Raw genomic sequence first — 15481 nt, forward strand, 5'->3', positions numbered from 1 at the left:
TACTGGCATACAGTGATAAATATGAACTGAATGATTATGTGATAGAAAGCATATTCTTAGGAAATTAGAACGGTGCTGATAGCATTTAGTTAAATGTTTAATCACCTCAAATGTCTGTAGAGAACTACTGATCTAGTGATAGACTGGAAATATTTCAGAAAAAAAAACTAATCAGTTATAAGCTTCTCATCAATGCATTTATTGAGTACCTTCATGATCATGCATGTCACAAAGCTATTAGATTATGGTGTTTATAAACCAAGTATGCACCTTGTTGTTAAAATTCGGAAGGCTCTGGTCGGGCTGGCTTGCTTCACGGCGGGTAACAGAGACGCGGAGACAACGGCTGGGCAGGGAAGCTGTATTTCTTTATTCAGGAGGAACTATTCATAAACTAAGACAAACTAATCACCAAACAGAACTCTGCTGTCTCTTTGCGGCGGCGCAAGCACTCTTTCTTTTACTCTGGAACTCAGGAACCCTCTCCCTTACTCTCGAACTCAGAAACTCTCGCACCCTCGCACTCTCGAACTCCGGAACTCAGGAACACTGTCTAACTCAGGAACTCAGGAACTCTGGCTAACTCTGGCACTCTCGAACTCAGGAACCCTCTCCCTTACTCTCGAACTCATGAACTCTCGTACTCGGGAACCCTCTGAAACTCTGGCACACTGGAACTCTCTCTTACTCTGTAACCCTCAAACTCTCGAACTCAGGAACTCTCTTTTCTCTCGAACTCAGGAACTCAGGAACTCTGTCTCTCTGGCACTCTCTCTTACTCTGTAACCCTGAAACTCTCGAACTCAGGAACTCTGGCACTCTCGAACTCTGGCTAACTCTGGCACTCTCGAACTCAGGAACCCTCTCCCTTACTCTCGAACTCAGAAACTCTCGCACCCTCGCACTCTCGAACTCCGGAACTCAGGAACTCTGTCACTGGGGAACTCAGGAACTCTCGGACTCCGGAACCCTCTCCCAGGGTCCCTTGGGGCGGGGCCAAGCAGGCCCGCGAAATTAACAGGACTCATCCAATTCTCTTGGAGGGGGAGGGCTAGAACAAGCCAATGTAAAGCATACGACAATCCCCCCTTTTCTTTTTAACTAAATGACTATAGTATCAAGGGTGTGGGGTGAACAGAAACATATATAACCAAAACCAGCATGTTGCCAAGGGAAGGCCTGAGGGGGCCATATCTGAAAAAAAAAAACATTTTTTGCCTCTGGTGGGCTACTTGCCTCGACGGGCATTTGCATGGGGGCGGGGAACGGCCTAGGGTCCCAAAGGCAGCTGGCTGCAACTTACTTACTATGAAACAAAACTTGTTATTAGCATATCTACTGCACGATCTAACATTTCTAATAGAGAAGGAATTTGAGACTTTTACATATCAACAACGTCTTTTAACCTTTTGTTACACCCATTCAAGATGGAGACACACCCTAGGTGTGGGCCGGAGAGGAAACCTCAGGCATGAGAATAATTAGCATAGCCATTGTGCGATCTACCATTTCTAATAGAGAAGGTAGTGTTTTACATATCAACAAGTCTATTTAACCTTTTGTTTAGACCAACTTAGTTGAAATATATTGATTGTTAACTAATTTTTACCTCAGACTTTAAATGTAAGTTAATTTTTATCTTTATGAGAATTACGTTGAAAACCTTTTTCATTTATCTTTGACTAGTAAGAATTTAGCCTTAAAGCTACTGTTTACCAAACTTTAAACATACACATAAACATAGTCATTAATACACGAGGAGAGAAACCTTTGTTACGAAGACATGTCATTTTAAACACGAATTTAAATCTGTACTGTCTTAGTTGTTGGGGGGGGGGGTTCACCATCCGGAGGTGGCTTCCCGTGTAGCTCCACTTCTAGGAATTGCAGGTTGCGATCTCTGCACGAATCTCTGCGTACTCCAGCTTGTCTGCCTTCAGACCGGACCGGCGGCTGGAGATCTCGTGTGCCCAGTTTCAGCAGGGAGTTCGAGAGTGCCAGAGTTCCTGAGTTCCTGAGTTCGAGAGTTTCAGGGTTACAGAGTAAGAGAGAGTGCCAGAGAGACAGAGTTCCTGAGTTCCTGAGTTCGAGAGAAAAGAGAGTTCCTGAGTTCGAGAGTTTCAGGGTTACAGAGTAAGAGAGAGTGCCAGAGAGACAGAGTTCCTGGGTTCCTGAGTTCCAGAGAAAAAGAGAGTGCTTGCGCCGCCGCAAAGAGACAGCAGAGTTCTGTTTGGTGATTAGTTTGTCTTAGTTTATGAATCGTTGTTCCTGAATAAAGAAATACAGCTTCCCTGCCCAGCCGTTGTCTCCGCGTCTCTGTTACCCGCCGTGAAGCCAACCTGCCCAGCTAGAGCCTACGAATTTTAACAACAAATTGTCTACAGCCACAACAGATAATATAGGTTAAAAATATCACTGCATATCATAGTTGTCCATCATGGACAACTACTACACACACAATATTTCAGTGTGTATTTTCTCAATTCATACCTCTCACTTATAATATTTGTCATTTAAACTTAATGAAACAGTAATTAAGTGTCCTATGTTCATTCAGCTAGCTGTGGTAGCAGTATCCAGATTCCAGATCCTTTTTATCTTAAATTTGAGTGCTTGGGGCCAGGCAACGATGCACCTGGACAAGCACACACATTACAGTGCACAAGGATCCAGGTTTAAGTCCCTGGTCCCCACTTGAAAAGGGAAAGCTTCATAAATGGTGAAGCAGGGCTACAGGTGTTTCTCATTCTTTCTCCCTCTCTATCTTATCCACTCCTCTTAATTTCTCTCTGTCTCGATCCAGTGATGAATCAATAAAGAATAAAGAGGTTTAAAAAAAAAAAGGTGGGCTCTTAATCATTATACTATAAAACCTTTTCTTCATGGAAAAAAACTTCAGGTGAGAGAAGAATTTCCACAATCAAAAGAACAATCTTGCTGGCAAAGAGGGTAAGAAAAAACGAACTCTTGTACATGGTTGTTAGGGATGTAAATTAGTCTAGTCCCTATAGAACACAGAAATTCTAGTCTACTCCCTATGGAATACAGAACTCAGAAAATTAAAAAGAACCAATATCTGACTTAGTCATATTTCTCCTAAGTATTTGTCCAAAGGAACATAAAAACACCAATCTTAAAAGAAATTGTACATCTGTGTTCACTGCGGCACTAATTATAGAAATAAAGATATGGCAATGACCCAAGTGGCCAAGAGTTAAGTGAACAAGGAAGTAATTGTGGACATGGTGCAATAAACTCTGCTATAATAAGAGATGACATATTGCTTCCAGTCCTAAAACATAATTTTTATAAGCCAATATTACTTTAAAAATTAAAAGGAAAAAATCTTAAAGTGATAAGGAAGTGAAGAAATCACTTAATCAAATAACTTTAAATTCTACTTTAAATATTACTTTAAAATTAAAAGGAAAAAAATCTTAAAGGGATAAGGAAGTGAAGAAATCACTTAATCAAATAACTTTAGACTGAAGCACTCCTGTACCACATTCCTTACTGATGATATCCCATTCCCCGCTTGAATAACTTCCATGACAGTTGGCTATTTTTTTAAATACATATTTTTAATTTTTTAAATATTTATTTTATTTATTTATTCCCTTTTGTTGCCCTTGTTGTTTTTTATTGTTGTAGTTATTATTGTTGTTGTCGTTGTTGGATAGGACAGAGAGAAATGGAGAGAGGAGGGGAAGACAGAGAGGAGGAGAGAAAGATGGACACCTGCAGACCTGCTTCACCGCCTGTGAAGCGACTCCCCTGCAGGTGGGAGGCCGGGGTTCGAACCGGGATCCTTATGCCGGTCCTTGTGCTTTGCGCCACCTGAGCTTAGCCCGCTGCACTATAGCCCGACTCCCCGATAGGTGGCTATTACTGCACTGTTAAACAGATATTTATTTGAGGGATACACCCTGTTGATCTATTAGAAAACTCAGTGCTTTCAACAGTAAATATTTCCACATCTTATTGCCTAACATTTTTTTTTTTTTTAATTTTCTTAATAAGGTAGCATTTTCAAATTTCTTTTTTCTCTGGTAATTTCTTCTTCTTTTTCTTCTCCTTCTTCTTCCTCTGTATCTTTCTTAAAGATTTTGTTTATTTATTAATGGGAAAGATAGGAGAAGAGAGAGAAAGAACCAGACATCACTCCAGTACATGTGCTTCCTGGGATCAAACTCCTTTGTTTTATCCACTGTGCCATCTCCAAGACCAGTTATTTCCTATTTTTAATCACAAACTCACTGAATACTGCAATAATAATAAATGCAACATACATTCTGGAAAATGTCAATCAATTTTCCAGTTGACACAGAAATACAAATTTTAAAAAGTACAGCTTGAGACCATGAAGAATGAAAAAAAAATATATAGGCAAAATATTTACTTCATCAGATTTTAAAAACCATTTTGGATAATATGGCAAATACATACTAGGATGTATTTAGAAAGTGTTTTAATTATCAGAAGACTCATTATTTAATTGGGCTAAAATTTTTCTCCTAGTAAGTAGTTCTTACTATTGAATCCTATTTCTTTTTTTTTAATATTTTTTTATATTTATATTTATTTATTTATTCCCTTTTGTTGCCCTTGTTGTTTTATTGTTGTAGTTATTATTGTTGTCATTGTTGTTGGATAGGACAGAGAGAAATGGAGAGGGGAGGGGGAAGACAGAGAGAGGGAGAGAAAGATAGATACCTGCAGACCTGTTTCACCGCTTGTGAAGTGACACCCCTGCAGGTGGGGAGCCAGGGCTTGAACCAGGATCCTTATGTGGGTCCTTGTGCTTAGCGCCACCTGCGCTTAACCTGCTGCGCTACAGCCCGACTCCCTTGAATCCTATTTCTAACAACTAAAGAAACACTGGACATTGCTTACTTTCTCTTCCACTGAGTTATGACATTATTTCTTAGAACAAAAACATGGGCAAATGGTTAAAATCTGATCCAATAAATTTTTTACAGTGCTATATATTTACAAAGTAAAGTTGTATATTAATTTTAAATATACTTAATCTATTCCCTACGGAATCTATTTCCTTGAATAAATATAACACTAATGTATTCCGCATTAGAATACATCATTTGTTGTCATCACTTCAAAGACAGAGGTCTTAGTGAGTTAGATGATTGGTAGTTAAAAGAGAGGAAGTATTGGGTTGTGAGAAAAGTTAACAAGTGTTTTTGCACAGAAAAACAGAAAAGTACGTCATAACATTTCTGGCAATCCAACACATTAAGCGCTCTATGACCCTTAGAAATGTTTAAGTTAGCATATACTTATGTTATAGTCTCTAGCGAACCATGTATAAAATGTGAACTGAGAAATATAGCCTCTTACTGGCTAAACCTTTAGAAGCTTTTCAGCTACAGGACAGAGGAAGAGAGAAGGAGGGTGTGAGGGAGAAAGTAAGTATGTGAGAGAGAGAGAGAGAGAGTGAAAGAGAGAGGCTTACTGTTTGCTATTCCTTGGACTTTTTTTTTTTTTTTTTTACTTTTAACAAGATATTCAATATCATGTTTATTTTCATATTAAAGATAGTTTCTAAAGCATAGAGTAACCTATTATAAAATGAGATCAATGTAAGCAAACTTTATGACACCAATTTCCTTTAGGTAGCAATAGGAAAGACTAAGTGAAATAAATTACATTGGCTTTTATACTACTTCTATGCAGAATCTTTACTAAAGGACATTCTTTAAACTCGTCGATGTATTTTTGGTAGGAACTGCGACTTTACCACTCTAGACTGCTGACTTTTTCAGTAAGAAAAACAGAGAGATAGAAAGACAGAATGATACAATAGCACTAAAGTTTGGCTCAGTGCTGTAGGTTCAGGGTTCAGACGCTGGCTGTGCCCCAGGTTTGATGTACACTCTCAAAATGAGGTATTTTACCAGCCCTCAACATTCTTCAATGAGAGATTATATTATTTTATATATTCATATATAATTTTATTGTGTATTATATATACTAGTTTTTACAAAATCCTTCACTTATTTAAGAATCATGACTCCCTGAAAACTCAGATGTTGGCAAACATTTTTTAGCACTATAATATTATCAAATTAAGTTAATACAGATTTTTAGACATGAAGTTATTGCACACTTAATAGACTGATGAATAGTGCAAATATAGTTTTATATGTACTAAGATACCGAAAACCTCATGTCAACCATTTTAATACAGTATTGATTATACTGAGGTAATCTGGAACCCAACTTAAGTTCACTGGTAGATGTTATGATGTATTAGGACATTTTTCTTTCTTTTTAATTTTTTTTGTTTTATTTATCTGATATTGGATAGAGACTGAGAGAAACTGAGAGGGAAGAGGGTGACAGAAAGGGAGAGAGACAAAAACCTGGAGCCCTGCTTCCCCACTTGTGAAGCTTTCCCCCTGCAGGTGGGGAAGGACAATTTTCTTTTATATATATATACTTATTTATTCCTTTTTGTTGCCCTTGTTGTTTTATTTTTGTAGTTATTATTGTTGTTGTTGATGTCGTCGTTGTTAAATAGGACAGAGAGAAATTGAGAGGGGGAAGACAGAGAGGGTGAGAGAAAGATAGACACCTGCAGACCTACTTCACTGCTTGTGAAGCGATTCCCCTGTAGGTGGGGAGCCAGGGGCTAGAACCAGGATCCTTAACGCTGGTCCTTGAGCTTTGCACCATGTGCACTCAACCTGCTGCACTACCGCTGGATTCTCGGGAAGGGCATTTTTCTATATGACAAATATTACCCCCAAACAGATTCAGAAAGTGTTTGATTAATTTTTAAAATTTATTGTACAGAGTCCTGACCTCATACATGCACGACTTCAGCACACCTAGCTGATTTTTTTCATTAGATTGACAAAGAAGAGAGTTGGAGGAGATGGCTAGAGATTGAGAGATATAGAGATAGATACTGCACAGTCACAAAGCTTCCTCTGGTCCCACAGAAATTCCAATGTGGCAATAGGACTGACACCGGAGCCACATACATAATTGAAATGACTTGCTAATGAAATAACTCTTCAGTACAGAGATCTCTGTGTTTTAAAAGTGATGTATATAGAAGATGCCTAAATACACATGAACAGATGATTGGCTAAAGAAGCTATGGGAAGTATATCCCATGAAATATTACTCAGCAATAAAAAAGACAATATTGTGTCTTTTGGGACAAAAATAGAATGGAACTGGAGTTGATTATGCTTAGTGAAATAAGTAAAGAGATTAGAGACAATTATCAAATGGTTTCACTAATATGTGGAATCCAGAGAACTGTCACATATAATCTTGCGAAAATAAACCAAGCAAACTGCTTATAAGACTTGTGAAACTATGGTGATTACCTTTGGGAGATTGGATAGTGGGAACACAGAACTCTGATAGTGGTGTATGGTGTGGAAGTATATGTCCTGTAATCCTACAACCTTGTAAACCAATATAATCACACACATACACACACATACACCCTAATATATAATGTAATATAAAAGTATTGTCAAACCACAACTTTAAATAATGAAATATGGAAACTTGGTACTGAAGATGAATTATTTTCATCAGAGCAGTGGATTGTAGTAAAATAAGTTAAACAAATCTATTCAGTGACTTTTTCAGAAAAGCATTAAAACAGTGGCCTGTTGTGCCTGGCTTTTTTTTTTTTTTTCTTTCCTTCCTCTTTTCTTCTCTTTCTTTCTCTTCCTTCCTTCCTTCCTTCCTTCCTTTCTTTCTTTTTTTCTTTCTTCTTTCTTTCTTTCTTTCTTTCTTTCTTTCTTTCTTTCTTTCTTTCCTTTCTCTCTCTCTCTCTCTTTCTTTCTTTCTTATTCAGATACAGAGGGAAACAGAGAGGGAGTGAGGAGAGTGAGAAACACCCTGCTTCATCACTAATAAAGTTTCCCTCCTGCAGGTGGGGGCCATGGGCCTGAACCATGGTACTTGCACATGCTAATGTGTACACTCAAATGGGTATACCACGATCTCCACCACCCCCTTCCTAGTAATTCTATGAAGCAGCCTAGAATCTTGAGAACTCATTTGGCTGAGTTGGACGAGATAATCTAATAAAAAATAAAACAAAGTATGGATTTGATCACAAATAATTACTATATATAATATACTGATTATATATAAATAATTGGGGTACAGGAAATCAAATATTATTACCTTGAACTGGCTGTTAAAAATTAATAAATTATATTTCAATCAGTTATAAAGTATTTTTCATGTAATTTGAAATATCACTTATAGTCATTTTCAGTGCTAACAATAATTTCATGAGCATGTTTTCTTTTTAATCATCAAGTGAAAAAACTGGCAATTCTCTTATAGAATAATGGCAATAAAAGTCATGCAGCTCTTACTTTGTGCTAGGCACAATTTTAATTTTCTTACATTATTCAACTCATTTACATCCCGTAATGATCCTAACAGGAAGGTATTATTATCATCTCCAATTTTAGATGAGAACACTGAGGCATATGAAACTAAGTTACTTCTCCTGGGTCACATCTAGGAAGTGAATTCTGATCTTAGATGCTTGGTCCTAGTGTTCACCTCAATCATGAAGCAATCAATATCTCATCACATAATGGTAGTTTCTAGTTCAGTGCATATTCTAGGTATTTATTTAACAATTGACCAGTCTTAAGTGAATAGTTTATCAGAGAGTGTGCCTAGGTTTGATAAAATGTAACGAAGTCATATACTATGCATGAATTTCAGGATGAGAACACTTTAGCAAAGCACCTTAGAGTTCACAGATGTACCTTGTTATTATTCTGTCAAGGTACAGACATATAGCAGTTGGGCCCATGACACTTGGGGCAGTTATGTGGGCTACAGGCAGAAAATTAATGTTTCTGTGCTTCAGCTTTCTCATTCATAAAATTGGGAAGATGATGATGAAGGTGATGGCAATAAACAGGCCAGAGGGTTAAAGTGAACATGCCTGGCATAAAAGGAAGCACTTTCTAGGTCTCACTTATCATTTTCATTTTTATAATTCAGCTTCTTTATTTGATTTCCTTCTTAGCACACAATTGTTCAAAGCTAGAAGATCTTTTTATTCATTCACTCAAAAAAGAGGTTATTTGGACTGATTTGCTTGTCTTGTAAAGGTTGAATTCAATTGCTGCAAAAGGAGAATCTGTGTGAGTCTGTTCATTCTCATTAGCTGTTGTCAAGGTTTGCTAATTCCAGATTGTTCTGAGACACTAGGGAGAAAGAGGAGAAACACAGAATGCAAATACTCATGTGCTAGATGCCCTTGAAAATCAGCAGCTCAATGCCTGCTTTTATCTACCTAACCCAGACTCTGCTTCTGAAAGCATCTACTGCAGAAAGACATCTATGTCTTTGTGTTTTGGTGAGAGGCTGAGCAGACAACTTGCTCTCTGCCACTCAGTATGAAGAGAGGTGGAAACAAGCTCTCTAGAGTTACATAATTCTGAATGTCAGTTACAGCTGCCTCATTTTTCCACCTTAGCCCTAATAGGATATACACATCAAACAGACTCTGAAATAAAATATACAGAATACACTATATTCTCATCAAAGGATATTCCCTTTCAAATAGCATAATTTTAGAATCAGACTGACACCAAACTTCATCACTGTAAAATCTAAAACAATCAAAAGGAAAACACTGTCCTAGGAGTAGCACCTCCTCCTCCTTTCAGACTTAAACACATCTGTCCCAATCCTGACTCTGGATTTACAAAAATAGCTGTAACTATTTACTTTCTAGCTATATTTTCTGAAAATTCAGAAATATATATTTTCGTTTGATGCTTTTTAATCTTAACTATTGCCATTTGGGTACAGAATGCAAATAGATTTATGGAGTATGTCACAAAATCAACATTTAAAAGAGAAAAGACTAAGAAAGCGTCCTCCCCCACCCCCATCCCAACCCCTACTGAGTCTTTTCAGCAAATGTTGATGGGATAACACACAGCCCTTTGTTTATTCTCATTGTTTGACTTTGTAGGTATATTTTTCCCTTACAATCATCATTCTGTGTGGTAATGTGATGACTTTCTAAAACACTATTATTATTGCTATTGTTATTATTAATATCATTTTACCAAAGCATTGCTTAGCTCTGATTCTGGTGGTGTTGGGAATTGAACCTGGGACCTTTGGTGACTCTTTTTTTTTTTTTTTAATAACCATTATGCTAGCTCCCCAGCTTGGTTTTCTAAAATTCATACACTGGTTCATTTGAGGAGCTGAGACAGTGAGGTGTATATGACTTAGACCTCTGGATGTAAAATCTGCTTCTATAATGTGTTATTCATAAGTATTGAGGAAAACTACTTAATATCTCTGAAATTTAGTAAAATTGTAGTAGAACATGTACCCTAATTTTTTTCTCCTAGAGTTTTAAAATAGATTATACTTGGTTGTCAGAAAAGTCATGATGTCTTTTGCATAAACACAAAAAATAGTTGTACTCTTTACGTGTCACAAAATTTAGCATGTTATGAGCTCACAAAATATGGCCATTAATGTAACCACTAAATATTGCATACATTTTACTATTTCGACTATATATAGCTAATAACTACGGTAATATTTTTGCTAAGATAGAACATGAATTTTTAAGGCGCACTCTAAAATGCTAAGAACACTATGCCTATAATCTGGCAGAGAAAAGTTTTATCTCCTACTGCAATCTTAGACTTTGGTTTCAGCAGAGGTAGTTGGGGAATAAAAGTGTAAGAATTAATAATTCTGCAAAATATTCTATTTCCTCCATCCATAATGCACTTTATAGTTTACAAAGCTTGATGATACAAAGTGCCCTGCTCTAGCTTCTAAATATGTTCTTTTAAAATTTCTTCCAAATAAAACAATTCTAGAACTTTCTACATAATCTGAGATGTCTGGCATCTTTCACATGATTTCTGAGGACACTAAGGATGCATATATCCATCTGTTCTTCCCCTTTATGTTTCTAATTCCATCACACAACCTCACCCACATATGCCTGCTTGCTACCCTACATTCCCAACTCAGTACTGACCACTAATCATCACATTCATTCGTAAGTATGGCTTCATTAAAAAAAAAAAATCATTCTGTGAGGGGTCTCTTGATTTGGGTAGTGGTTTCTTTTGCTGTGAAGAAGCTTTTTAATTTGATGTAGTCCCATAGGTTTATACTTGCCTTAGTCTTCCTTGTAATTGGATTCGTTTCATTGAAAATGTCTTTAAAATTTATGCGGAAAAAAGTTCTTCCAATATTTTCCTCTAAGTATCTGATAGTTTCTGGTCTAACATACAAGTCCTTGATCCACTTGGAATTTACTTTTGTATTTGGTGAAATACAGTGATTCAGCTTCATTCTTCTGCATGTTTCAACCCATTGTTTCCAACACCATTTGTTGAAGAGACTCTGCTTTCCCCATGTAATAGTCTGGGCCCCTTTGTCAAAGATTAGATGTCCATAGGTGTGGGGCCTCATTTCTGGGCTCTCAATTCTATTCCACTGGTCAGTGTGTCTGTTCATGTTCCAGTACCAAGCAGTTTTGATGACAATGGCCCTATAATATAGTTTGAGATCTGGCAGTGTGATGCCTCCGATTCTGTTCTTTTTTCTCAAGATTGTTTTGGCAATTCTAGGTCTTTTCTGGTTCCAGATAAACATTTGTAGCATTTTTTCTATTCTCCTAAAAAATGTGCTTGGGATCTTGATGGGGATAGCATTAAATTTGTAGATGGCTCTGGGTAATATATTCATTTTGATGATGTTAATTCTTCCAACCCATGAACATGGAATATCTTTCCACTTCTTTGTGTCTTTTTCAATTTCTTTGAGTAGTGACTCATAATTTTCAGTATACAAGTCTTTCACTTCTTTGGTTAGGTTTATTCCTAGATATTTTATTGTTTTTGTTGCTATAGAAAAAGGAACTGATTTCTGGATTTCAATTTCTTCTAACTTAGTGTTTGCATAGAGGAATGCCACTGACTTTTGAATGTTAATTTTATAGCCTGACAACTTACTGTATTGCCTGATGATTTCCAAAAGCTTCTTGCTAGATTCCTTAGGTTTTTCCATGTATACTATCATGTCATCTGCAAATAAGGACAGTTTGACTTCTTCTCTTCCAATCTGTATTCCTTTAATTCCTTGCTCCTGCCTGATTGCTGTGGCAAGAACTTCCAACACTATGTTGAATAGTAATGGTGATAGTGGGCAGCCCTGTCTAGTACCTGATCTGAGTGGAAATGCTTCCAGTTTTTCACCATTGAGTATGATGTTGGCTGTAGGTTTGCTATATATAGACTCCACTATCTTCAGGAATTTTCCATATATTCCTATTTTTTGTAATGTTTTGATCATAAAGGGATGTTGTATTTTGTCAAAGGCTTTCTCTGCATCTATTGATATGACCATGTGGTTTTTGGTCTTGCTTTTGTTGATGTGGTGGATCACATTGATTGATTTACGTATATTAAACCAACCTTGCATGCCTGGGATAAACCCCACTTGGTCATGATGAACAATCTTTTTGATATACTGCTGTATCCGGTTGGCTAGAATTTTGTTCAATATTTTCACATCTATGTTCATCAGAGATATTGGTCTGTAGTTTTCTTTTTTGGTTGTGTCCCTGTCTGCTTTTGGTATCAGGGTGATGTTGGCTTCATAGAAGCTGGCAGGGAGTATTCCAGTGTTTTCAATCTTCTGGAAGACTTTTAAAAGTAGAGGTATTAGTTCTTCTTTGAAAGTTTTGTAGAATTCATTTGTAAAACCATCTGGTCCAGGACTTTTATTTTTGGGAAGATTTTTGATAACTGTTTCAATTTCATTAGCTGTGATGGGCCTGTTCATGTTATCCACTTCCTCTTTATTAGTTTTGGAAGTTGGTAGGTATCTAGGAAATCATTCATTTCTTCCAGGTTCTCTAGCTTGGTGGCATATAGTTGTTCATAAAAGCCTCGCATGATATGTTGAATTTCTGCAGTGTCTGTTGTGATATCTCCTCTTTCATTTACAGAATGGGAGAAGATCTTTACATGCCATACATCAGATAAGAGTTTAATAACCAACATATATAAAGAGCTTACCAGACTCAACAACAAGACAATAAGTAACCCCATCCAAAAATGGGGGGAGGAATTGGACAGAATATTCACCACAGAAGAGATCCAAAAGGCCGAGAAACACATGAAAAAATGCTCCAGGTCTCTGATTGTCAGAGAAATGCAAATCAAGACAACAATGAGATATCACTTCACTCCTGTGAGAATGTCACACATCAGAAAAGGTAACAGCAGCAAATGCTGGAGAGGGTGTGGGGTCAAAGGAACCCTCCTGCACTGCTGGTGGGAATGTCAATTGGTCCAACCTCTGTGGAGAACAGTCTGGAGAACTCTCAGAAGGCTAGAAATGGACCTACCCTATGACCCTGCAATTCCCCTTCTGGGGATATATCCTAAGGAACCCAACACATCCATCCAAAAAGATCTGTGTACACATATGTTCTTGGCAGCACAATTTGTAATAGCCAAAACCTGGAAGCAACCCAGGTGTCCAACAACAGATGAGTGGCTGAGCAAGTTGTGGTATATATACACAATGGAATACTACTCAGCTGTAAAAAATGGTGACTTTACCGTTTTCAGCCGATCTTGGATGGACCTTGAAAAAATCATGTTGAGTGAAATAAGTCAGAAACAGAAGGATGAATATGGGATGATCTCACTCTCAGGCCGAAGTTGAAAAACAAGATTAGAAAAGAAAACACAAGTTGAACCTGAAATGGAATTGGAGTATTACACCAAAGTAAAAGACTCTGGGGTGGGTGGGTGGGTGGGGAGAATACAGGAAAAAAAAATAAATAAATAAAAATAAAGTGATTTTTTTCAAAAAAAAAAAATCATTTGTTTTGTGATTGAGTGAAAGAAGGAAAAGAAAGAGTGAGAGAAGAGCATAACTCTGCCCGATGCATTGTCAGAATTGTACCTGGGCCACAAGCTTGCAAGGAATCTGCTCTGCTAAGCCCTATCCCTGGTTACTATAAATGTTATGTTCAGACACGAATAAGAATATACAAGGATAAGAACTAGTATAGTCATGAGCCCTTTGTAATATAACTAAAATAGACCTACTAGCTATCTCCAAAATGGAGATCCCAAATATTCATCTGCAATATTCCAGTCTTTATGTTCATGATTAGTCAACAATTTGTTCGGCTTTATATGTTAACTCTTTTTTTCAGACACCAGGTTTCAAATGCTAACATGATGCCAACCAGACTTCCCTGGGCAGAGGGTCCCACCAATATGTCCTGGAGCCTTGCTTCCCCAGAGCCCTGTTCCACTAGGGAAAGAGAGAGACAGGCTGGGCATATGAATTGACCTGCCAACACCCATTTTCAGAGGGGAAGCAATTACAAAAGCCAGACCTTCCACCTTCTGCACCCCATAATGACCCTGGGTCCATACTCCCAGAGGGTTAAAGAATAGGAAAGCTATCAGGGGAGGGGATGGGATATGGAGTTCTGATGGTGGGAATTGTATAGAGTTGTACCCCTCTTATCCTATAGTTTTTGTCAGTGTTTCCTTTTTATAAATAAAAATTTAAAGTAAAAAAGAATATACAAGTATTAACTGGAAAGGATAAGATATTATTACAAAAACAAGTAGATTTAAATATTAAACACCTTATTTTAAACTTCTTAAAGGTGATGTTCATTGGTATTTTTTATCTTGTCCTATTCTAGCTTATTATGTCCTGCCCTGAACTGGCCTGTTTCATCCTCTCATACTATCTTATCCTATTTGGTTACATTTTAATCTGTTCTTCTGGTTCAGAGCTCCAGAATTTTAGTAAACATTTCACTGTTTCATCTGAAATGAATCTGAGGGGTGGCCTGAGATGTGGCATAATAGATAAAGTATTGAACTCTCTAGCATGAGGTGCTGAGTTCAGTTAGTAGTGCTGCATAAGCCTCCTGACCAATGTTCTGCGTCTCTACCTCTATCTCTATTTCTCTCTCATATAAATAAATTCTTAAAAAAAACACGTTTGTGGGGATTATAGTTATAATGCTAAGTATATACTGAGCATTAAACATGATAAACATGACCATGAAACTATTAGGATGCAGCCCCATTTTGTGGACAAAGGAACTTAAATTTAGAGATTGTGAATAACTCATCCTAAAATATTTATCGCAAGTAGAAACACTGTGATTCAATCCCAGATAATTCATCTTCAGAGGCTATGTCCTGCAGACATCAAGTAATGGCTACACTAACAGAGGTTTGAGTTTCTTTATAAATCTAAGGAAATTCACTATCACCATCTATAAAATATGGAGCAAAAGGACTTTTCTTTTTCTGTCCACTGACAGTCACACTAACCAGAAAGTTCACTAGTACTAGCTATATGGACATGTTCACTTGGGACAAAACTCTTTATTTTAGGCTCACTGTATACTAAACAATTTCTTCAT

The 15481-nt window shown here is 37.2% G+C and overlaps 1 protein-coding gene across 4 annotated transcripts in view; it reads right to left on the minus strand.

Moving 5' to 3' along the window:
• The window catches only part of LINGO2 (leucine rich repeat and Ig domain containing 2), a 1295977-nt gene that overhangs the window by 419575 nt on the left and 860921 nt on the right, over positions 1 to 15481 (minus strand). The window lies entirely within an intron of this gene.

This window comes from Erinaceus europaeus, chromosome 10 (assembly GCF_950295315.1).
Source record: "Erinaceus europaeus chromosome 10, mEriEur2.1, whole genome shotgun sequence".
Lineage (NCBI taxonomy): Eukaryota > Metazoa > Chordata > Mammalia > Eulipotyphla > Erinaceidae > Erinaceus > Erinaceus europaeus.